Raw genomic sequence first — 23,532 nt, forward strand, 5'->3', positions numbered from 1 at the left:
CCTCAGCAAGAATGTGAATAAAAGTAGGTGAGTGGTGTAGATGATTGTTTGGAGAGAAGGGATGGCATCCAGAGGGTACTGGACAGTCAGGGAAGATGGGCGGGTGTGCAGCTTATGAAGGTCATCAGGGCCAAGAGGAAGGTCCTGCACCTGCATTGGATCCATCTCAATAATGGATGTTGGATGAACAATGAGTTAATTAAGAGCATCAGTGAGAAGAAGGACTTGGGGTGTGGGTGGATGAAGGATTGGACGTGTCCTCACCCTGTGAATGAGCTGAGCAAAAATTCTCCTATTTCTGAGGCTGTTCCCACAGGGTGGGCAGCACATTCTGCCCTCTCCTGAACACTGATGAGACCAGGCTTGTGTGTTTCTCTCTGAAGACAGAATAAAAGGGAAGACGTGGACCTGCTCAAGCAGATCTGTAAATGGCTTTAGGAGATGATGAAGATTTGGAGGAACTTGAGTGCAGCCAAAGTGAGCACACCACGCACGATGTCCTTGTGTCAGAGACATGGATAGAGCTGCACTAGTGTATCCAGGTGTGTGTTCAAGCAAGTGAAAATTTGCTGTGATGCACAGAAGAGCAAAGTGTACCAGTGGGGAGTGAAATTGGAGAAATAATTCCTAAAAGTCATCTTGGAACAGGTTTTCAATATCCCAAAGAACCTCAAACACTTTGATTTAGTCTCAAAGAGTCTAGGGAGAAGAAAGAAGAAGCACTCATCTCTGTTTGTGATACAGGAAAATTTTATTGAGGTAGAACAGTGAAAACTCAGAAGCAGCCAGGGCAAGGGAGATGGTCTGAGGTGCAAGTAGGGCAACCATCACTGAGGCCACTTGCTTGCAGGTGGTCTGGCCAAAACACCAAGGCCTTCCTGCCCCAGAGTGGGAGCAGCTCAGCAGAGGTGCCCAATGGTGTCCAGCCTAAGAGAAGGGATTGCAGCAGAGGCAGCTGGACAGAGCAAAAGGGGCAATGCAGAGCACAGAGTGGGAGAAGAAGAGGAGGGAAAAGGGCCATGTTTGCAGGCCTGGCCCCTTGGCTACTGCCTTGCTTGCTGCCCTAAGAGGAGGAGGTGGAAGAACTGAGCCCATTTGAGAGCCTTGGCCCAGAGAGCTCTCAATGCCTGGGGTGTGTTCCAGGGAAAGGGTGGTTGGTGTCAGGAGTGGTGCTGAGAACCCTCAGCAGTTGTAGCGGCCCCTTCTGCCATAGCAGCCCAGGCCTCCCAGACCATAGCCAAATCCACGGCCATAGCCCAGCCCATAGCCAAAGCCACCAAAGCCACCAAATCCCCCAGAGATGGGCTGTCCCTGCACACTGAGCTCAGTGCCCACGGCAGCCGAGGAGGTGGATCCGACGGCGGTGCTCTGGGGGAAGGAGGTCATGATGGGTCCTGGCAGGGTGACCAGCACAGGGGAAGGGTTGATGATGACACGGGAGTCCTGGCATTGCAGGGCACAGGGCTCGTTGCAGCTGTTGGCCAGCGGGGTGGGTCCGCAGGGTCGGCAGAGGTCGTAGCAGGCCATGGGTGTGGTGTGGAGGGTCCCTGGAAGAGAGGGGGGTGAGGCAGGGCAGGGCTGTGGGGGTGTGAGGGGTGGTGATGCAGGAGGGTGAGGGAGTGTGGAGGCTGTTGTGGTGCTGTGGGGAGGCGTGAGGGCTGCTGAGGCTGGGGCTGAGCAGAGAGGGATCAGGGGTGCAGGAGCAGGAGGGCTTGAAAACTCACCTTGTCAGAAGGAGCAGGAGGAGAAGGAGTGAGAAGTGTGTGAGGGAGAGAGGCTCTGGGTTGCCTTTTATGCTGGTCCTGGAGGGGTGGGACAGTCTTGTCCCATGGCCTTGGGGCATTTTGCAGGCAACAGTTTGGCCCAGCCTGATGAGTCATAATGTGGGTCATGTTTTCTTTCCTGATGTTGTGTGACTCCATGCCCTCCCCTTGAACCTGTCTCCTTCTGACCTTGGCGGCAGCTTTTAAATGGGAACAGTACAGGCAAATGTTTTCATATTGTTTTGTCTCAGGAATGTGGAAGATGGAAACAAAGCCCACAGGAATTTGGGTGTTTTCTCCTGTCTTCAACTGACCCCCAGACATTACTGCTCGCTACATCTGTTTCTATGGAATCCAGGATATGGTTGCTTTTCTCGGCTGAAAATTCACATTGCTGTTTCCTGTCAAAATTTTTGACCCCTGAACCCTCAGGTCTTTCTCTGTGGAGTTGCTCTCTAGGAGTTCCTCTCCCAAGCTGTTCTCACATTTGGGATTGCCCCAGTGCAGGTGCATGACCTTGAACTTGGCATTGAAAATCATGAGGTTCGTATGTTCTCAATATTCCCTGTGTCTCCTATGTTGGGATCTCTTGTTCTTGTGTCAATTGCACTGCTCAGCTTCCTGGCATCTGCAAACATTCTGAGGGTGGTTTCAATTTAACTGCTCACATCCTGAATAAAGGTATTGAAAATCACCAATCCAAGGCAGAGGTCTCATGATCAGCTTCCACATTTACACAGAGCCATTGACCATCACTCTTTGTCTGTTCCTCATCCATTCATTAGTACACACATCAAACCCACATGTAGGTAGTTTAGAGACAAGGGTGTCCTGTGGGATTGCCCTGACAGTAGTCCAGGCACGACGCCAGTTGCCATTCCCTTGGCTACCAAAGCATTCGAGAAAAGAAGGTCCTTGTCGTCCTGCTGGAGCTTAACTGGATCATGTAGTCTTTGAAATAAAAATCTCCAGCAGTTTATGTCTCAGCCCAAGGGTGTCTTTTTATGCTTGAGATCACCCCAGGAGGACAAGAAGGTGGTCTAGAACCCAGTTCTTTCCTATGCCCACCCATGAGAGACTGCAGGAGGCTGGATTCTGAGGTTTCCAAGGTTGTCTATTGTTTCTTATCTCAGGAATTCTTTGTCCAGCTAACAGCAATCTGTCCAGTCAAATGTCCAGGGCAGAATCTGCCTGGAAGAGAGAGGCAGGACCACAACCTTATTGTAATGTCTAGTTTTGTCCCCATCCAATTGAAGGATGCCAAGGTGGCACTTCAACATGGATGGCATGGAGAAGGAGGAAGAAGCATACCAGGCCCCAAATCTTCCATCTTGACCACAAGCCCCTTTATATAAACATTCTAGAAATCTATTTATTCTACATTCTAACAATCTAATTTACACTCTATTTATTTTTTGTGACTTGTAATTCTTTCTGCAATGACAGTAATTTTTCCCAGGGGCTTAAATCCAGTCCTCAGGAGTCGTGGGCAGCATGCCAGGGCCTCTGACACCCCTGCCAGGGTGGGCTAGAGGCATCCAGGGAAGCCAGGGGAACACCCTGGACTCCCACAGTTAAGACATGAAAAGTAGGATAAGAAATCCAAGTAGGCTGAAAGAGTTGACACTCCTGTCCCCAGCATTGTTGGATCTCCAAAGTGGAACAAGGATACAGATGTGTTTGGCCAAGAGCAGTGCAGGGAGACCATGACACTGACAGGGCTGGGATATCCTGAAAACTAAGGGAAGCTGAAAGAGCTGGGAGTTTCTTGAGACAGGAGGCAAGAATGTAAATGGGTCATGTCAATATTGCATCCATGTCAATATTGCATCCATGCAATATTGATAGCTCCACAGTTCTCATTGGGCTTGGTTGAATCCTCTACGTGTCTTGATAGATGTCATCAAATAAGCCCACACTGGTCTCTAATTCTGGCAGTTATTAGCTGCTGCCAAGGTCAAATGCAAACAAACAGAAGAGGAAGATGTGACACTGCAGAACATCAGGAAGGAATATATTCTCTGCTTCATGACTCACCAGGCTGGGCCAGGAATGACCTGTTGCCTCCAAAATGCCCTGAGGCCATGGGACAAGTCTGCCCCACCCCTCCAGGACCAGCATAAAAGCTGACCCAGAGCCTCTCTACCTCACACACTTCTCCTCATTCCTTCTCCTCCTGCTCCTGCACCGACAAGGTGAGTCTCAAGACCCTGACCCTTCTGCTCCTGCACCCCTGGCCCCTCTCTTCCAGCACACTCAGCCCCAGCCTCAGCAGCCCTCACGCCTCCCCACAGCCCCACAAGAGCCTCCACACTCCCTCACCCTCCTGCATCACCACCCCTCACACCCCCACAGCCCTGCCCTGCCTCACCCCCCTCTCTTCCAGGGACCCTCCACACCACACCCATGGCCTGCTACGACCTCTGCCGACCCTGCGGACCCACCCCGCTGGCCAACAGCTGCAACGAGCCCTGTGCCCTGCAATGCCAGGACTCCCGTGTCATCATCAACCCTTCCCCTGTGCTGGTCACCCTGCCAGGACCCATCATGACCTCCTTCCCCCAGAGCACCGCCGTCGGATCCACCTCCTCGGCTGCCGTGGGCACTGAGCTCAGTGTGCAGGGACAGCCCATCTCTGGGGGATTTGGTGGCTTTGGTGGCTTTGGCTATGGGCTGGGCTATGGCCGTGGATTTGGCTATGGGCTGGGCTGTGGCTATGGCAGAAGGGGTGGCTGCAACTGCTGAGGGCTCTCTGCACAACTCCTGACACCGTGCTCCTACTATGGGGCAGGAAATCTCTGATGATCTGGACAAAACTGTTCCAACCAGAGCACCTCAGCTGATGATCACTCCAGTTGCTCTTCAGCCTGGCTCCCTTCCATTTGCTGCTGATAGACTTTTACTCTTCTACCTCAATAAAGTTTTTCTGCTTCACATCTTAAGATGAATATTGCTTCTTTCTGGTGTCAAGTCTCTTCCAGTCTCGCTCAGCAGTAATCAAGGTTCCAGAGTCCACTGGGGATGATGAAAAATTCTCCAAAACCTTTTTTAGGATTTTTTTCCCATTTACTACCAACTGGGACAGTTTGCTCTTCCAGAGCATCCCACAAATCCTTCTGCAGGAAGTCCTTTATGCTCTGGCCAAACCACCTGCAAGCAAAGAGGCCTTGGATCATGGTCTCCCTACTTGTACCTCAACCCAAACTCTTCCACTTGCTGCTCATGATTTTCACTTTTCTTTATGCTTCAACAAAGTTCTCTTCCATTGCTGCATTGTGAAATGTCCTCTCCTTCACAGGCACACACTGCCAGACTTTGTTCTTCCATTGCATCCTACAAAGCTGTTACTTGTTTCATCCCAGACCTGGGTACACCAATGCAGGTCTCTCCTGGCCTCTGACACAAGCCGTGTATGGATGTTGTGTTTGCACTAGACAGGTCATGTACATGGCCAGGGCATGTTCAATTCTTTGTCCACCAACATTCCAGGTCCTTCTCCTCTGGGCTGCTCTCAATCCCTTCATTGCTCAGTCTGTGGTCATGTTTGGCATTGCTCCAAAACAAGTGCAGGACCTTGCACTTGGCCACGTTCAGCTTCATGAGACTGACAATATCCCGCTGCCCAAACCTGTTCCAGACCCTCTGGATCCCTTCCCTCCAGACAGCCAAATGCAGTACTCAGCCAGTCTCTGATTGTGTTGGACATCCCACTCAATCCCACTGTCCATGTCCCTGACAAAGATGGGAAATAATAAAGCAGCTTCTGCCTGTCACCAGTCATCCCTTTTCTTCACACACTTGGAGACAGTGACCACAACAGCTTGGCTAAGACTGTCCTCTTTGAGTTAGACCATCCCATCCATTCCTTATCTACCACATGGTCAAACCACAACTTCACATCTTTCCAGACTGAATACACCTTCTACTACAGGAACAAATGCAGAAGTCCAGGTACATGATATTGTTCCCTCTCCCCTTGTCCAACAAGACTGATACCAATATCAGCTCATTTAAAGATGCCACCAAGGTCACACAGGCATGGCCCCAATAGCTGGACATGATACTGAAGAGTGGAGGGAAAACACTCCCCAGCTTATGTGGACACTACTGAAGGCTCGTGGAGAAATCTGATCTGTTTCTTCCCAGGCTGGGGATCTTTCTCAGAGACAAAACAAGGGAAGGATGAAGGAACAACACAGATAGACACCTGGTGTTGACCACCGAGCCATGTGAATGTCTTGCGATATTTTGTAGATAGTATGTTTTCAAAGACATGCTGCCCTCTTTGACCAATGAGTTTTTTCTACTTTGCTTTCCACAATCTTCTTTATATAAAGACCATGGTCTTTTCAATAAATTGCTCTTTCTTGCTGCACGCAGGAGGCATCATGTTGCTGCATTCTTTGGCTGCTTCCTAGCTATAAAGTGACAAGGTTATGATTTGCTAGAGATGCTGCCTGAAAAAATGCCCCAATGTCAAGGGCAATGGCTGTCCTAAACCTTCAGCTCTCTATCATCCTCAAGGTCATACTCTGCATGTTATCCATCAGGGTCTTGTCTACCTTGTTCCTAGTAGCCCACAGATAAACACAGTTCTCTAGTATGGGCAGAGAAGAGCAGAGGGGCAGGATCTCCCCCACCTGGATTGGAGCAATCCCAACCCTGCAGAAAATAGGCTGGGTGAGGAGGGAATTGAGAGCAGCCTCAAGGAGGAGGACTCGGGGTCTTGGTGGATGAAGACTTGAATCTGTCCCAGCTCCGTGTACTCATTGACACCTCCCCCTTATCCTGGGCTCATTCCCTCAAGAATGGGCAGAACAAGACAATGGGGGAATCTCACCCTCTGCTCTCCTGCACTAAAACCAGAGTTCTGTGTTGAACTCTGAGCCCCAAAAAGACAAGGAAGATATGGACCTGCTACATAAGATCTGTAGATGGTGAGGTACAGAAGTAACCAGCGTCCAGCAAAACTGAACAGAGCACCCAGAGAGGCTTGTGCCGGAAGAAGGGATAAATCAACATTATTTTATCCAAGTCTGTGATTCAGGAGATGAAGGTTTTGTGGGATGCACTGGAAGAGCAAAGTGTGCCAGTGGCTAGCAAAATGGAGAAATAAACACTACAAGAGCCTTTGGAGGAATTTTTCAACAACCACAGTAGACTCTGGAACCCTGAATTAGTGCTGAGTGAGACTGGAAAAGACTTGAGATCAGAAAGAAGAAAGACTCATCTTAAGATGTGATGCAGGAAAATTTTATTGAGGCAGAAGAGTAAAAGGCTATAAGCAGCAAATGGAAGGGAGCCAGGCTGAAGAGCAACTGGGGTGATCATCAGCCAAGTTCCCTTAGTTGTAGGAGTTTTATCCAGGCTGTCAGACACAACATGCCCCACAATGGGAGCATGGTGTCAGGAGTGATGCTGGGAGCCCTCAGCAGTTGTAGCCACCCCTTCTGCCATAGCCACAGCCCAGCCCATAGCCAAATCCATGGCCATAGCCCAGCCCATAGCCAAAGCCACCAAAGCCACCAAATCCCCCAGAGATGGGCTGTCCCTGCACACTGAGTTCAGTGCCCACGGCAGCCGAGGAGGTGGATCCGACGGCGGTGCTCTGGGGGAAGGAGGTCATGATGGGTCCTGGCAGGGTGACCAGCACAGGGGAAGGGTTGATGATGACACGGGAGTCCTGGCATTGCAGGGCACAGGGCTCGTTGCAGCTGTTGGCCAGCGGGGTGGGTCCGCAGGGTCGGCAGAGGTCGTAGCAGGCCATGGGTGTGGTGTGGAGGGTCCCTGGAAGAGAGGGGGGTGAGGCAGGGCAGGGCTGTGGGGGTGTGAGGGGTGGTGATGCAGGAGGGTGAGGGAGTGTGGAGGCTGTTGTGGGGCTGTGGGGAGGCGTGAGGGCTGCTGAGGCTGGGGCTGAGCAGAGAGGGGTCAGGGGTGCAGGAGCAGGAGGGTCAGGGGCTTGAGACTCACCTTGCTGTGAGCAGGAAGAGAAGGCGTGAGAAGTGTGTGAGGTAGAGAGGCTCTGGGCTGGCCTTTATTCTGGTGCTGGGTCAGCAGGACAGCCTTATCCCATGGCCTTGGGGCATTTTGGAGGCATCAGCTCCCCCTGGGACTAGCTTGGTGAGTCATGATGTGGGATTATTTTCCTTCCTGATGTTCTGCTGTGTCACACCTTCCTCTTCTGTTCATGTCCATCTGACCTTGCCAGCAGCTAATTATTGCCAGAATTAGAGACCAGTGTGGGTTTATTTGATGACATCTATCAAGACACGTAGAAAATTCATCCAAACCTAAGGAGAACTAGGGTGTCAACAGTGTGGTCATGCCATTGTGACATGATGTCCCTTCTGCATTCTTGACTCCTGTCCCAAGAAACTCCCAGTTCTTTCAGCTTGTCATTTGTTTTGAGGATACCCCAGTCCTGTCAGTGTCATGATCCCACTATACTGCTCTTAGTCAATCAATATCCATGTCCTTTTTCCACTCTGGAGCCCCAGCAGTGGTGGGGGAGACGAGGGTCAACTCCTTCAGCCTGCTTGGATTTCTTCTCCTATGTTATGTCTCCTGGCAACTGCTAGAGATTTTTATTTTAAAAAGTACATGTCCAGTTCACAATCTATTTAAGTTTCCGCAGCTCTACAAGGACCTTCCCCTCTCAAATGCTTTGGTAGCCAAGGGAATGGCAACTCGTGTCACATGCCAGGACTGTGCCAGGGCTTTAACACAGTGCAACAGAACACCCTTGTTTCTAAACTACAGAGACGTGGTTTTGATGGGTGGACTAATGAATGGATGAGGAACAGCCAGAGAGTGACGGTCAATGGCTCTATGTACACGTGGAGGCTGATGATGAGGCCTTCAGGCCTCTGCCTTGCACTGGTGTTCTTGAACACCTTTATCAAGACATGAGCTGTGTGATCGAGACCACCCTCAGCAGAATTGCATGTGCCAGGAAGCTGAGCAGTGCACTTGACACAAGAACCTGGACGGATCCCATTAGGAGAGGACTCCGGGAATGTTCAGAATGACTTCTAGTTGTAGCAGTTGTAATAGCTGTAGTAGTTGTAGTACTTGTTGTAGTTGTATTAGTTGTAGTAGTTGTAGTAGTTGTAGTAGATGTAGCAGTTGTAGTAGTAGTTCAACAAATCCAAGTTAAAGGTTGTGCACCTGCATTTGGGGGAATCCCAAACATGATAAGAACTTGGGAGGGGAACTCCTTGAAAGCAGTTTCACAGTGAAGGATTTGTGGATTCTGGTGGTCAAAAATCTTGACAGGAAAGAGCAATGTGAATTTTCAGCCTACAAAAACCACCATGTCCTGAATTGCATGCAAACGTGTGTGGACAGCAGGAAGGGCAGGGGGTCAGTCGAAGACTGGACAAAACACCCAGATTCCTGTGGGCTTTGTTTCCATCTTCAACATTCATGAGACAAAACAATAAGAAAACATTGGTCTGTACTGCTCCCATTTAAAAGCTGCTGCCAAGGTCAGATGGGCACAGACTCAAGGGGAGAGCATGGAGTCACAGAACATCAGGAAAGAAAACACTCCTCACGCAATGACTCACCAGGCTGAGCCAGCAGAGAACTGATGCCTGCAAAATGCCCCAAGGCCATGGGACAAGGCTGACCCGCCCCTTCAGGACCAGCATAAAAGCCAGGACCAGAGCCTCTTTCCCTCACACACTTCTCCTCACACCTTCTCCTCCTGCTCCTGCTAGCAACAAGGTGAGTCTCAATAACCCCTGACCCTCCTGCTCCTGCACCCCTGACCCCTCTCTTCCAGCACGCTCAGCCCCAGCCTCAGCAGCCCTCACGCCTCCCCACAGCCCCACAACAGCCTCCACACTCCCTCACCCTCCTGCATCACCACCCCTCACACCCCCACAGCCCTGCCCTGCCTCACCCCCCTCTCTTCCAGGGACCCTCCACACCACACCCATGGCCTGCTACGACCTCTGCCGACCCTGCGGACCCACCCCGCTGGCCAACAGCTGCAACGAGCCCTGTGCCCTGCAATGCCAGGACTCCCGTGTCATCATCAACCCTTCCCCTGTGCTGGTCACCCTGCCAGGACCCATCATGACCTCCTTCCCCCAGAGCACCGCCGTCGGATCCACCTCCTCGGCTGCCGTGGGCACTGAGCTCAGTGTGCAGGGACAGCCCATCTCTGGGGGATTTGGTGGCTTTGGTGGCTTTGGCTACGGGCTGGGCTATGGCCGTGGATTTGGCTATGGGCTGGGCTGCTATGGCAGAAGGGGTGGCTACAACTGCTAAGAACCCTCAGCACCACTCCTGAAACAAACCACCCACTCCCTGCAACACAACCAAGGCACTGAGGATGCCACCTCAGTGGGCCAAGACTCTCAAATGGACTCATCAATTCCAGCTGCTGCTCTCAGAGCACCAAGCAAGGCCATAGTCAAGGGCCAGCCCTGCAATTATGGCCCTTCTCCTTCCTCCTCTTCTTCTGCTCCCTGTCTCTGCATCACTCCTTTGGCTCTGTCCAGCTCTCTTTGCTGCAAACCCCTTCTGCCAGGCCAGACACCTTGGGCACCTCTGCTGAGCTGCTCCTACTCTGGGGCAGGAAGGCCTTGGTGTTTTGGCCAGACCACCTGCAAGCAAGTGGCCTCAGTGATGGTTGCCCTACTTGCACCTCAGACCATCTCCCTTGCCCTGGCTGCTCCTGAGTTTTCATTGTTCTACCTCAATAAAATTTTCCTGCATCAGAACCTCACAAGACTCCTCCTTCTTTCTTCTCCCTAGACTCTTTGAGACTAAGCCAAAGTGTTTGCGGCTCTTTGAGTTGTTGAAAAAGTGTTCCAAGACATCTTTTAGTAACCATATCTTCAATGTCACTACCCACTGGTGCACATTGCTTTTCCTGTACCTCACAGCAACTTTTCACTTGCTTGAACGCACACCTGGATACACTAGTGCAGGTCTATCCATGTCTCTGACACAAGGACATCCTGTGTGGTGTGCTCACATTGGCTGCAATCAAGTTCCTCCAAATCTTCATCATCTCCTAAAGCCATTTACAGATCTGCTTGAGCAGGTCACTCTCTCCCCTTTTTTTGTGTCCTCAGAGTGGAACACACAAACTTAGTCTTTTCGGAGTGCAGCAGCGGGGTAGAAATTGCTGCCCACACTGTGGGAACAGCCTCAGAACTTGGAGGACTTTTGCTCAGCTCATTCACATGGCTGGGATATGTGCAATCCTTCATCCACCAACACCCCAAGTCCTTACTGTCAGGGATGCTTTTAATTAACTCATTGTCCATCCAACATCCATTACTGAGATGGATCCAATGCAGGTGCAGGACCTTCCTCTTGGCCCTGTGGACATGCACGAGCTTCACATCTGCCCATTTCTCCAGCCTGTCCAGAACCTTATGGATGCCATCCCTTCTCTCCAAACAATCAACCGCACCACTTACCTTACTGTTATTCACATTCTTGCTGAGGGGACACACAATTGCACTCTCCATGTCCCTGGAAAGATGGGAAGTGATAATAGTTGCAACACGAGACTCTTTGGGTCACAACTCATCCCTCTACACAGCGACATGGAGCCATTGAGCACAACTCTGAGTGAGATCATCCTGCCCATTCCTTATCCAGCCATCAGGTCCACATCTCTCCATCTCAGAAACAAAGATGTTTTCTTGCACAGGAACGAATGTTGTGCATAAGTGCAAGTATGGGATATTTGTCCACCTTCCCTCATTCACCCATGCTGGAAGCAATACTAACCCACTAAAGCTATGGCCAAGCTCAGATGGACACAGCCTCAAGAGCAGAACATGCAATCTAAGAGCTGTGGTAAACAAAGCAGTCCCAACTTCACGACTCACCAGGCTGTGCCAGGCAACAGCTTCTGCCTGGAAAATGTCCCAATGTCATGGGACAAGGCTGTCCCAAACCTTAGACCCTCAATCATCCTCAAGGCCATAATCTTGATCTTCTCCAGCAGAGACTTGCCTTCCTTCTTCCCAGTAACCCAGAGACTGAGGTCTCCAATATCACCATAGGAGAGCAGAGGGGCAAAATCTGCTGCAACTGGATTGGAGCAATCGCAAACAGGCAGGATACAGGCTGGGTGATGAGGGGATTGAGAGCAGCCTCAAGGAGGAGGACTTGGGTGGTTGGTGGATGAAGAATTGGATATGCCCCAGCCATGTGCACTCACAAACCAAAAATACCCATTATTCAGGGCTCCTCCCCACAGCATGAGCTGTACAAGAGGATGGCAGAATCTCACCCTCTGCTCTGCTGCACTAAGACCAGAGTTCTGTGTTGAACTCTGTGTCCCCAAAACATAAGGAAGACGCAGACCAGCTTAATCACATCTGAAGATGGTGAGGTACAAAAGTAGGTTGCAACCTCAAAATGAACAGAGCATCCAGAGAGGTTTGTGCCAGAGGCAGGGATAGATCTGCCTTACAGTATCCAGGTCCGTGATCCAGGAGCTGAGGGATTTGTGGGATGCACTGGAAGAGCAAAGCGTGCCAGTTGCTATTAAAATGGGGAAATAAATCCTAAAAAAGCTCTTGGAGGTATTTTTCAACCACCACAGTGAACTCGGGAACCCTGACTTAGTGCTCAGTGAGACTGGAAGAATCTTGGCATCAGAAAGAAGAAATACTCATTTTAAGATGTGATGCAGGAAAGCTTTATTGAGGTAGAAGATTGAAAAGGCATAAGCAGCAAATTGAAAAGAGCCCGGCTGAAGACCAATGGGGGTGACCATCAGCCAAGGTCCCTTTGGTTGGAGGACTTTTATCTGGAACATCAGACACAACCCGCCCCACAGTGGGAGCATGGTGCCAGGAGTGGTGCTGAGGGTCCTTAGCAGTTGTAGCCACCCCTTCTGCCATAGCAGCCCAGGCCTCCCAGCCCATAGCCAAATCCACGGCCATAGCCCAGCCCATAGCCAAAGCCACCAAAGCCACCAAATCCCCCAGAGATGGGCTGTCCCTGGGCACTGAGCTCAGTGCCCACGGCAGCCGAGGAGGTGGATCCGACGGCGGTGCTCTGGGGGAAGGAGGTCATGATGGGTCCTGGCAGGGTGACCAGCACAGGGGAAGGGTTGATGATGACACGGGAGTCCTGGCATTGCAGGGCACAGGGCTCGTTGCAGCTGTTGGCCAGCGGGGTGGGTCCGCAGGGTCGGCAGAGGTCGTAGCAGGCCATGGGAGTGGTGTGGAGGGTCCCTGGAAGAGAGGGGGGTGAGGCAGGGCAGGGCTGTGGGGGTGTGAGGGGTGGTGATGCAGGAGGGTGAGGGAGTGTGGAGGCTCTTGTGGGGCTGTGGGGAGGCGTGAGGGCTGCTGAGGCTGGGGCTGAGCGTGCTGGAAGAGAGGGGCCAGGGGTGCAGGAGCAGAAGGGTCAGGGGCTTGACACTCACCTTGTCGGTGCAGGAGCAGGAGGAGAAGGAATGAGGAGAAGTGTGTGAGGTAGAGAGGCTCTGGGCTGGCTTTTATGCTGGTCCTGGAGGGGTGGGGCAGACTTGTCCCATGGCCTCAGGGCATTTTGGAGACAAGAGGTCATTCCTGGCCCAGCCTGGTGAGTCATGAAGCAGAGAATATATTCCTTCCTGATGTTCTGCAGTGTCACATCTTCCTCTTCTGTTTGTTGCATTTGACCTTGGCAGCAGCTAATAACTGCCAGAATTAGAGACCAGTGTGGGCTTATTTGATGACATCTATCAAGACACATAGAGGATTCAACCAAGCCTAATGAGAAATGTGGAGTTTTCAATATTGCATGGATGCAATATTGACATGGATGCAATATTGACATGACCCATTTGCATTTTTGCCTCCTGTCTCAAGAAACTCCCAGCTCTTTCAGCTTCCCTTAGTTTTCAGGATATCCCAGCCCTGTCAGTGTCATGGTCTCCCTGCACTGCTCTTGGCCAAACACATCTGTATCCTTGTTCCACTTTGGAGATCCAACAATGCTGGGGACAGGAGTGTCAACTCTTTCAGCCTACTTGGATTTCTTATCCTACTTTTCATGTCTTAACTGTGGGAGTCCAGGGTGTTCCCCTGGCTTCCCTGGATGCCTCTAGCCCACCCTGGCAGGGGTGTCAGAGGCCCTGGCATGGTGCCCAGGACTCCTGAGGACTGGATTTAAGCCCCTCGGAAAAATTACTGTCATTGCAGAAAGAATTGCAGGTCACAAAAATAAATAGAGTGTAAATTAGATTGTTAGAATGTAGAATAAATAGATTTCTAGAATGTTTATATTAAGGGGCTTGTGGTCAAGATGGAGGATTTGTGGCATGGTATGCTTCTTCCTCCTTCTTCTCCATGCCATCCATGTTGAAGTGCCACCTTGGCATCCTTCAATTGGATGGGGACAAAACTAGACATTACAATAAGGTTGTGGTCCTGCCTCTCTCTTCCAGGCAGATTCTGCCCTGGACATCTGGCTGGATAGATTGCTGTTAGCTGGACAAAGAATTCCTGAGATAAGAAACAATAAACAACCTAGGAAACCTCAGAGTCCCTCAGAATGTTTGCAGATGCCAGGAAGCTGAGCAGTGCAATTGACACAAGAACAAGAGATCCCAACATAGGGGACACTGGAATCTTGAGAACATATGAACCTCATGGCTTTGAACGCCAAGTTCAAGGTCATGCACCTGCACTGGGGCAATCCCAAATGTGAGAACAGCTTGGGAGAGAAACTCCTAGAGAGCAATTCCACAGAGAAAGACCTGAGGGTTCAGGGGTCAAAAATTTTGACAGGAAACAACAATGTGAATTTTCAGCCGAGAAAAGCAACCATATCCTGGATTCCATAGAAACAGATGTAGCGAGCAGTAATGTCTGGGGGTCAGTTGAAGACAGGAGAAAACACCCAAATTCCTGTGGGCTTTGTTTCCATCTTCCACATTCCTGAGACAAAACAATATGAAAACATTTGCCTGTACTGTTCCCATTTAAAAGCTGCCGCCATGGTCAGAAGGACACAGGCTCAAGGGGAGGGCATGGAGTCACAGAACATCAGGAAAGAAAACATGACCCACATTATGATTCATCAGGCTGGGCCAAACTGTTGCCTGCAAAATGCCCCAAGGCCATGGGACAAGACTGTCCCACCCCTCCAAGAACAGAATAAAAGCTGACCAGAGCCTCTCTCCCTCACACACTTCTCACTCCTTCTCCTCCTGCTCCTGCTGACAACAAGGTGAGTCTCAAGCCCCTGACCCTCCTGCTCCTGCACCCCTGACCCCCCTCTACTCAGCCCCAGCCTCAGCAGCCCTCACGCCTCCCCACAGCCCCACAAGAGCCTCCACACTCCCTCACCCTCCTGCATCACCACCCCTCACACCCCCACAGCCCTGCCCTGCCTCACCCCCCTCTCTTCCAGGGACCCTCCACACCACACCCATGGCCTGCTACGACCTCTGCCGACCCTGCGGACCCACCCCGCTGGCCAACAGCTGCAACGAGCCCTGTGCCCTGCAATGCCAGGACTCCCGTGTCATCATCAACCCTTCCCCTGTGCTGGTCACCCTGCCAGGACCCATCATGACCTCCTTCCCCCAGAGCACCGCCGTCGGATCCACCTCCTCGGCTGCCGTGGGCACTGAGCTCAGTGTGCAGGGACAGCCCATCTCTGGGGGATTTGGTGGCTTTGGTGGCTTTGGCTATGGGCTGGGCTATGGCCGTGGATTTGGCTATGGGCTGGGAGGCCTGGGCTGCTATGGCAGAAGGGGTGGCTACAACTGCTAAGGACCCTCATCACCACTCCTAACACCAACCACCCATTCCCTGGAACACCCGCCAGGCATTGATTACACCTCTCTCAGCCAAGGCTCTCAAATGGGCTCAGAGCTTCCAGCTCCTGCTCTCAGGGCACCAAGCCAAGGGGCCAGGCCTGCAAACATGGCCCTTCTCCATTCTCGTTTTCTCCCACTCTGTGCTCTGCATTGCCCCTTCAACTCTGTGCATTCACCTCTGCTGCAAATGCCTTCTCTCAAGCCAGAAAGCTTTGGGCATCTCTGCTGAGCTGCTCCCACTGTGGTGCAGGAAGGCCTTGATGCTCTGCCCAAACCATCTGGAAGTGAATGACCTCATCTGATGGTTGCCCTACTTGCACCTCAGACCAGCTCACATGTCCTGGCTGCTTCTGAGTTTTCACTGTACTACCTCAATAAAATTTTCCTGCATCAGAACCTGAGAAGACTCCTTCTTCTTTCTTCTCCCTGGACTCTTTGAAACTAAGCCAACATTGAGGTTATTGGGGTTGTTGAGAAAGTGCTCCAAAACCTCTAGTAGGAATTATTTTGTGAATTACATTAAATGCTGGCAAAGACACTTCCCTTTTCCTGTGCATCACAATAACATTTCATCTCTTTGAACACATACCTGGATACACTAATGCAGGTCTATATGTGACTCTTACACAAGGACATCCTGCATGGTGTGCTCACTTTGCTGGACACCAGTGCCTCCAGACCCTCATCATCTCCTAAGGCCATTCACAGATCTGTTCAAGCAGGCCCATGTCTTCCCTTTTATTCTGTCCTCAGAGAGGAACACACAAGTCTGGTCTCTTCAGAGTGCAGAAGAGGGAAGAATGTGCTGCCCACCCTGTGGGAACAGTCCCAGGACATGGGAGATTTTTGCTCAACTTATTCATATGGCCAGGACATCTCCAATCCTTTATCCACCCACACCCCAAGTCCTTCTTGTCAGGGATGCTCTTAATTTACTCATTGTTCATCCAACATCCATTACTGAGATGGATCCAATGCAGGTGCAGGACCTTCCTCTTGGCCCTGTTGACCTTCATAAGCTGCACACCCGCCCATCTTCCCAGATTGTCCAGAACCCTCTGGATGCCATCCCTTCTCTCCAAACAATCAACCACACCACTTACCTTACTGTTATTCACATTCTTGCTGAGGGGACACACAATTGCACTCTCCATGTCCCTGGGAAAGTTGGGACGTGGTAATGGTTGCAACACGAGACTCTTGGGTCACCACTCATCCCTGTTCTCTACACAGGGACATGGAGCCATTGAGCACAACTCTTTGAGTGAGATCATCCTGCTCATTCCTTATCCAAGCCATCAACTCCACATCTCTCCAGCTTAGACACAAGGATGTTTTCTGACACAGGAACAAATGTTTTGCACATTTCCAGGTACTGGATATTTGTCCACCTTCCCTCATCCACCCATGATGGAACCAATACCAACCCACTAAAGCTATGGCCAAGCTCATATGGATATGGCCTCAAAAGGAAAATGTGGAATTTAAGAGTTGTGCGAACTAAAAGTGTTCCAACTTCATGTGACACCAGGCTGTGCCAGGCAACAGCTTCTGCCTGGAAAATGTCCCAATGTCAGGAGACAAGGCTGTCCCAAATCTTTAGCCACAGATCATCCTCAAGGCCATACTCTTGATCTTCCCCAACAGTGACTTGTCTTCCTTGTTCCCAGTAACCCAGAAATTAACAGTTATCCAATATCACCAGAGCAGAGCAGAGGGTCAGAATCAGCTGCAACTGGATTGGAGCAATCCCAAACCTGCAGGATACAGGCTGGGTGATGAGGAGATTGAGAACAGCCCCAAGGGAAGGATTTGGAGTGTTGGTGGATGAAGAATTGGATGTGCTCCAGGCATATGCACTCACAGACCAGAAACCCCTCTTATCCAGGGCTCATCCCCCTAACGTGGTGAGCATAAAAGAGTGGGGGAATCTCACCCTCCTTTACCACAGACCAGGGATCTGTGTTGAACTATGAGCACCCAAAGAAAAGGAAAACATGGTCCTGCTTCATCAGAACTGTAGATGACCCTGGAAGATGATGAGAAACAGAAATAACTGGTGTCGAGCCATAGTGAACACACCACCAAGAGAAGCTTGTGCCAGAGGCAGGGATAGATCTGCCTTACTGTATCCAGGTCTGTCAGAAAGGAACTGAAGCATTTGTGGGATTCATTGGAAGAGCAAAATGAACCAGTTCATAGTAGAATGGGGTAATAAAACCTAAAAGAGGTCTTGGATTACTGTCTCAGCCACCCCAGTGGATTCTGGAACCCTGACTTAGTGCTGAGTGAGACTGGAAGACTCTTGGGATCAGAAGATCAGAAAGAAGAAAGACTCATTTAAGATGTAATACAGGAAAACTTTATTGAGGTAGAAGAGTGAAAGGCCATAAACAGCAAATGAAATGGAGCCAGGCTGAAGTGAAATTGGTTTCACCATCAGCCGAGGTCCCTTGGTTGGAGCAGTTTTGCCAGATGATCATTTAGACTTCCTGCCCCAAAGCGGGAGTATGGGGTCAGGAGTGGTGCTGAGGGTCCTTAGCAGATGTAGCCGCCCCTTCTGCCATAGGCACAGCCCAGGCCCCCCAGCCCATAGCCAAGGCCAAAGCCAAATCCCCCAGAGATGGGCTGTCCCTGGCACTGAGTTCAGTGCCCACGGCAGCCGAGGAGGTGGATCCGACGGCGGTGCTCTGGGGGAAGGAGGTCATGATGGGTCCTGGCAGGGTGACCAGCACAGGGGAAGGGTTGATGATGACACGGGAGTCCTGGCATTGCAGGGCACAGGGCTCGTTGCAGCTGTTGGCCAGCGGGGTGGGTCCGCAGGGTCGGCAGAGGTCGTAGCAGGCCATGGGTGTGGTGTGGAGGGTCCCTGGAAGAGAGGGGGGTGAGGCAGGGCAGGGCTGTGGGGGTTTGAGGGGTGGTGATGCAGGAGGGTGAGGGAGTGTGGAGGCTGTTGTGGGGCTGTGGGGAGGTGTGAGGGCTGCTGAGGCTGGGGCTGAGCGTGCTGGAAGAGAGGGGTCAGGGGTGCAGGAGCAGGAGGGTCAGGGGCTTGAGACTCACCTTGTTGTCAGCAGGAGCAGGAAGAGAAGGTATGAGGAGAAGTGTGTGAGTGAGAGAGGCACTGGGTGAGCTTATATGCCATTCTAGGAGGGGTGGGGCAGACTTGTCCCATAGCCTTAGGTCATTTTTCAAGTCATCAGTTCTTGGCTGGTCCAGCCTGCTGAGTCATGATGTGGGGAGTGTTTTTCTTACCAGAACTCTGCAATTCCATCCTCAGCTCTTGAGTTTCTGTCCATCTGACCTTGGTGGCAGCTTTCAATCAGGAGTTGGTATATGGGTGGATTTCATTATTAAATGTGTGTAAGACGGGGCTGAATAAAGAAGCAGAGCCCTGGAGATTTGCAATGTCATCAGTGAGATCATTTTGTGGCAGTCATGTGCTGTGGTTTGTGGGTGCTTTGTGAAGACTGGTCTCCTTCTTTGCCACTGGATGTCCATCACTCATTGTGTTACAGCCAGGAATGCTGAGGGAGCTGCTGATGTCCTGGGGAGGTCACTCTGCAAGAAGCTTGGAAAGGTTACATTGCCTGACAGCCCTTCCTGATTGAGAAAAGAGAGCTCCTCTCTTTTATGTCTTCAATGGTATCAAGAAAGAAGATCTGGAAAATGAGTGGCAATTCATGGCTGAAGTTGTTACAGTCTACTTGTATTTTGAAATTTACATGGCAATATACTCTGTAATTAAAAATGTATTCTTTGACCTCATTCAGAAATCAAATAAACAATAAATGAGGCCCGATCTCTTTTTTCCCAGGCTGGTCTGTGACATCAATTCCTTTTTTCTGCATTCAAGCCACAGGTTTTCATAACCTATAATTTGAAAGTCTTAATGTGTTGTTCCTGTGAGCAAAACCCAGTAATTACTAACGGACAGCCAGTGACCTCCTCTTTCTTCCTCCGTCATGGAGCAGTTGTTTCTCTGTGGAATTGTGCAATTTCTCCTTCTGCTCCTGAGGCCATCTCCGTCTGACCTTGGTGGTAAGTTTTAGTTGCACAAATGAGAAACCAAGGTGGTGTGGTTGCTTGTGTATGTCATGACATGTAGAAAATTAAACCATAGATTAGGAGATTTGGGGTGTCATCACTGAGGTCATTCCACAGCATGTTGACAACGTGTCCTATCTGCATTCTTGCCTCCTGCCTGGAAGAAATTCCAGCTCTTTCAACTTCTCCTCATCTTAAGGAAACTCCACTGCTATCAATGTCATGGTCTTCCTGCACTGCTCTTGGTTGACCACGCCCATGTCCTCATTCCTCTGTGGAGCCCCAACAGTGCTGTGGAACAGGAGGATAAATTCCTTCAATCTACTTGTATTTCTTTCCTAGTCCTATCTGGGTAACTGCTGTAGTTTGGGAGGGTACATGGCCACCTCATGATTCATTTAAAAAATTTTAGCCCAGAACATCGACCATATCCCAGGCTGCAGAGAAGTAGGTTTGGCCAGAAGGAATGGCTGGAGTTTAACTGAAAACATTAGACAACACACAAGTTCCTGTAGGATTTGTCTGCATTTTATGAATTCCTGAGACAAAACCACTACCAATCCATTTGCATCTATTTGTCCCAATCACAATCTGCAGCCAAGGTCAAATGGACACAGCCTCAAGGGAAGGACAAAGAATTACAAAGCATCAGGAAGGAAAACACTCCCCACCTCATGACTCAGCCAGGCAAGAGTTGCTGCCTAAAAATTGCCCCAGGGTCAGGGGCCAAGGCTGCCACACCTCACCAGGACCTGCATAAAAGCCAGCCCAGTGCTTTTCTACCTCACACTCTTCTTCAGACATCTCCTCTTGCACCTGTTCTGACAAGGTGAGTCTCAAACCCCTGATGCTCCTGGCCTTGTCCCCTGCACCCCTGACTGCTCTCTGCTCAGCCCCAGCCTCAGCAGCCCTCACGCCTCCCCACAGCCCCACAACAGCCTCCACACTCCCTCACCCTCCTGCATCACCACCCCTCACACCCCCACAGCCCTGCCCTGCCTCACCCCCCTCTCTTCCAGGGACCCTCCACACCACACCCATGGCCTGCTACGACCTCTGCCGACCCTGCGGACCCACCCCGCTGGCCAACAGCTGCAACGAGCCCTGTGCCCTGCAATGCCAGGACTCCCGTGTCATCATCAACCCTTCCCCTGTGCTGGTCACCCTGCCAGGACCCATCATGACCTCCTTCCCCCAGAGCACCGCCGTCGGATCCACCTCCTCGGCTGCCGTGGGCACTGAACTCAGTGTGCAGGGACAGCCCATCTCTGGGGGATTTGGTGGCTTTGGTGGCTTTGGCTATGGGCTGGGCTATGGCCGTGGATTTGGCTATGGACTGGGAGGCCTGGGCTGCTATGGCAGAAGGGGTGGCTACAACTGCTGAGGGACACCCACACCACTCTTTTACACCACCAGCTTGGGGCTCTGGCAACAACTCCTGCAAGATAATCTCCTAGGCTGATAGTCCCTGTACTTGCTGCTTACACTGGATTCCTTCCACTTTCTTTTTCTTCATTCTTTTCCCTCAATAAAATTTTCCTCCATCATACTCTGAGATGCCTCCTGTTCTTTTTCAATTCCAGTGGCCTGACATCCTCACCTAGCACATTCCGCCACTCAACAAGACATTGGGGTACATGGAACAGAGCAACAACACCTTCCCTCACAAATTTGTAAAAACATCTCATAAGTCTGGCATAGGAAGCGCAGGAGGGGACACTTTCCAAAATATGTCACACACACCTTACTGATACACCAAATCTGGGACACATCAATGCTCTTCTGGGTACAGTTCTGGTAAAGTCTTTCCATGCCAGCACACACTTGACAAACTTCCCAGCAGGTCTCTGGAACTCTTCCAGCAAACAGAGGAACAACATCAACCACTTGGGCAGGAATCCTGGAGTGCAAGAGCTTCAACTGCCCTGCTCAGAGAGAGCAGAATTTCCAGCACCATGGACAGTTAACATTTGGCTCTCCCTGGGCAAACTCCACCACCTCTTTTACTCTCTGACCAGTATTACAATGAAAGATTCTTGCCTTCTTTACCCATGGAATTCCATCTGTTTTCACCTGGGCCTTTGCCCTCTTTCCTGCATGTGTGCATTGCTGTGAACAGCCGGAGTCCTTCCTGTCATTTCCTGCTGTCAGGAATTTGCACACACTGATGACACACTCCCATCCATCCTTGAGCACTGTGAGTCTCAGCTTTCTGAGCCTATCCTCTAGAAATGATTCTACAACCCCTTTGGAGTCCTGTTGTTCTACTGTTCTGGATTCACTAAATCTACTTCATTTTCACACTGGGAATGCCTGGACTGCCCACAACTCCTCATGGGGGATCTCATCAGTGCTGAGCAGAAAACTCACTTCTCCCTGCTTGGTCATGCACCTTTCCTAACCTGGATACTTGAGATCCCTTTTACCACACAGGGACACCTCCTGTTCCATTTCTTCTCAACCACAACGACAGAACAAAGGCTTTTTCAGAGATGGAAACAGTTCTTCTAACTGATACCCAGGCATTCCTTCTTGCCAGGGGTGACTTCTCCCAACAAACAGACCTTGGCAGAACCCATTCTGCCCTAACAGAATCCCATCAGATATCCAGCACGTGGGAGATTTTCTATGTTGGCCCAGTGGATCCAAGTTCTGGGCTACAGCACTGGGGACTTGCTGCCATCTGTACTTTGTGACATTGACCACAAACCTCTGGGTCCAGCCCTTCAGACCTTTTTCAGGCCACCCCACTGTACACTGACACAACCTGGACTTGCTTGAGTTGTTGAGGATCATGCAATATTCGGCTTCAACAACCCAGGGAAACCAACCTGCAAATCGTCTTTCTGGCAATCACAAGTGGCCTCATGTTTTGGGACACAGCCCATATAAAAATCCAAAAGGCCCCAGGTATCAAAACTTTAATGGCAAGAGGGGTACCAAGACACTTCACAGAGCACAGTCAATAGGAAAGATCAGGTCTAGTGTCAGGCTTAGCCAGATGGGATTAAGGTTGGGAGGGATGAAATGTGAGGGAAGAGGCAACACCTTCAGCACATCTGCAAACCCCAGAACAGCCTGACCAATCTATCAGGGATTGGGCCACCTCTTCAAAACACATCCACAAACCATATCACATGGATGTGACACAGTGACCTCACTGATGACACACTACTGCTCTAATGCTTGGGTTGTTTATTCTGCCCTCCCTGACATGAACCTTCCAGGCAAATCCTCCTAAATATCCACTCACGCTTAAAAGCAGCTGCCAAGGTGAGAAGGAAAAAAAGCCAAGAGCAGGGAATGGAATAATAGAATTCCATAAAGAAATATCCACATCATGATAGAAAAGGGAAAAGGAGCTTGCTGTGCAAGTTAGTAATTTTTTTGTTGTTTTTGCTTGCAGGAACAAAATATAAAGATTTAGAAGTTATACCTCATGCCGTGAAGTCATGTCACAGAACAGGCTCGGGGGGAAAAAGGGATAGGGACAGGTTTATTGTTTGTTTTTAAGACTTCTGAATGACGTCAAGGAATACACACTTCAATTAGCTGAGTATGTTGTCATGTAAAGTTGAGAAATCCCAAAGGACCTGAGAAATGGGACAAGTTCAGCCTGAATAGCCTCACCTTTTCCAGAAGCTGTCACTTCATCCCACTGAAGACACAAGAGGATGAGCTCCCTTTCATTCATCAGAAACTGGTCCTAGGCAATAGCACCTTTCCAAGCTCTTGCAGTGGCCTCCCCAGGACATCACCAGTTCACTCAGCATTCCTGAGTGCAATGCAATGACAGATGGACATCCAGTAGCACAGAAGATGTACGGAGTCATTAGAGAGAACCCACAAACCACAGCACATGAGTGCCACAAAATTACCTCAATGATGACATTGCAAATCTCCATGGCTCTGATTGCTTATTCAGCCCTCCCT

The 23,532-nt window shown here is 50.5% G+C and overlaps 8 pseudogenes across 8 annotated transcripts; 4 read left to right on the top strand and 4 right to left on the bottom strand.

Annotated features, from left to right (window-relative positions):
• Positions 1–1,182: 1,182 nt before the first annotated feature.
• On the bottom strand, positions 1,183–1,544 carry LOC306800642 (feather beta keratin pseudogene; annotated as a pseudogene). Its single transcript has one exon. The product of its transcript is annotated as a feather beta keratin pseudogene (transcript).
• Positions 1,545–4,152: 2,608 nt separating this feature from the next.
• LOC306800540 (feather beta keratin pseudogene) lies at positions 4,153–4,508 on the top strand (annotated as a pseudogene). Its single transcript has one exon. The product of its transcript is annotated as a feather beta keratin pseudogene (transcript).
• Positions 4,509–7,191: 2,683 nt separating this feature from the next.
• On the bottom strand, positions 7,192–7,557 carry LOC306799302 (feather beta keratin pseudogene; annotated as a pseudogene). Its single transcript has one exon. The product of its transcript is annotated as a feather beta keratin pseudogene (transcript).
• Positions 7,558–9,431: 1,874 nt separating this feature from the next.
• On the top strand, positions 9,432–10,040 carry LOC306799938 (feather beta keratin pseudogene; annotated as a pseudogene). Its single transcript has 2 exons — positions 9,432–9,491; positions 9,685–10,040. The product of its transcript is annotated as a feather beta keratin pseudogene (transcript).
• A 2,574-nt stretch (positions 10,041–12,614) lies between these two features.
• LOC306800071 (feather beta keratin pseudogene) lies at positions 12,615–12,959 on the bottom strand (annotated as a pseudogene). Its single transcript has one exon. The product of its transcript is annotated as a feather beta keratin pseudogene (transcript).
• A 1,962-nt stretch (positions 12,960–14,921) lies between these two features.
• On the top strand, positions 14,922–15,508 carry LOC306800537 (feather beta keratin pseudogene; annotated as a pseudogene). Its single transcript has 2 exons — positions 14,922–14,960; positions 15,144–15,508. The product of its transcript is annotated as a feather beta keratin pseudogene (transcript).
• Positions 15,509–18,093: 2,585 nt separating this feature from the next.
• Positions 18,094–18,675, bottom strand: LOC306800273 (feather beta keratin pseudogene; annotated as a pseudogene). Its single transcript has 2 exons — positions 18,616–18,675; positions 18,094–18,424 (listed from the first exon to the last, which is right to left on the bottom strand). The product of its transcript is annotated as a feather beta keratin pseudogene (transcript).
• A 1,936-nt stretch (positions 18,676–20,611) lies between these two features.
• Positions 20,612–21,061, top strand: LOC306800291 (feather beta keratin pseudogene; annotated as a pseudogene). Its single transcript has one exon. The product of its transcript is annotated as a feather beta keratin pseudogene (transcript).
• The last annotated feature ends 2,471 nt before the right edge of the window (positions 21,062–23,532 follow it).

The sequence above is a fragment of the Erithacus rubecula genome (assembly GCF_903797595.1).
Source record: "Erithacus rubecula genome assembly, chromosome: 3".
Taxonomy (NCBI): domain Eukaryota; kingdom Metazoa; phylum Chordata; class Aves; order Passeriformes; family Muscicapidae; genus Erithacus; species Erithacus rubecula.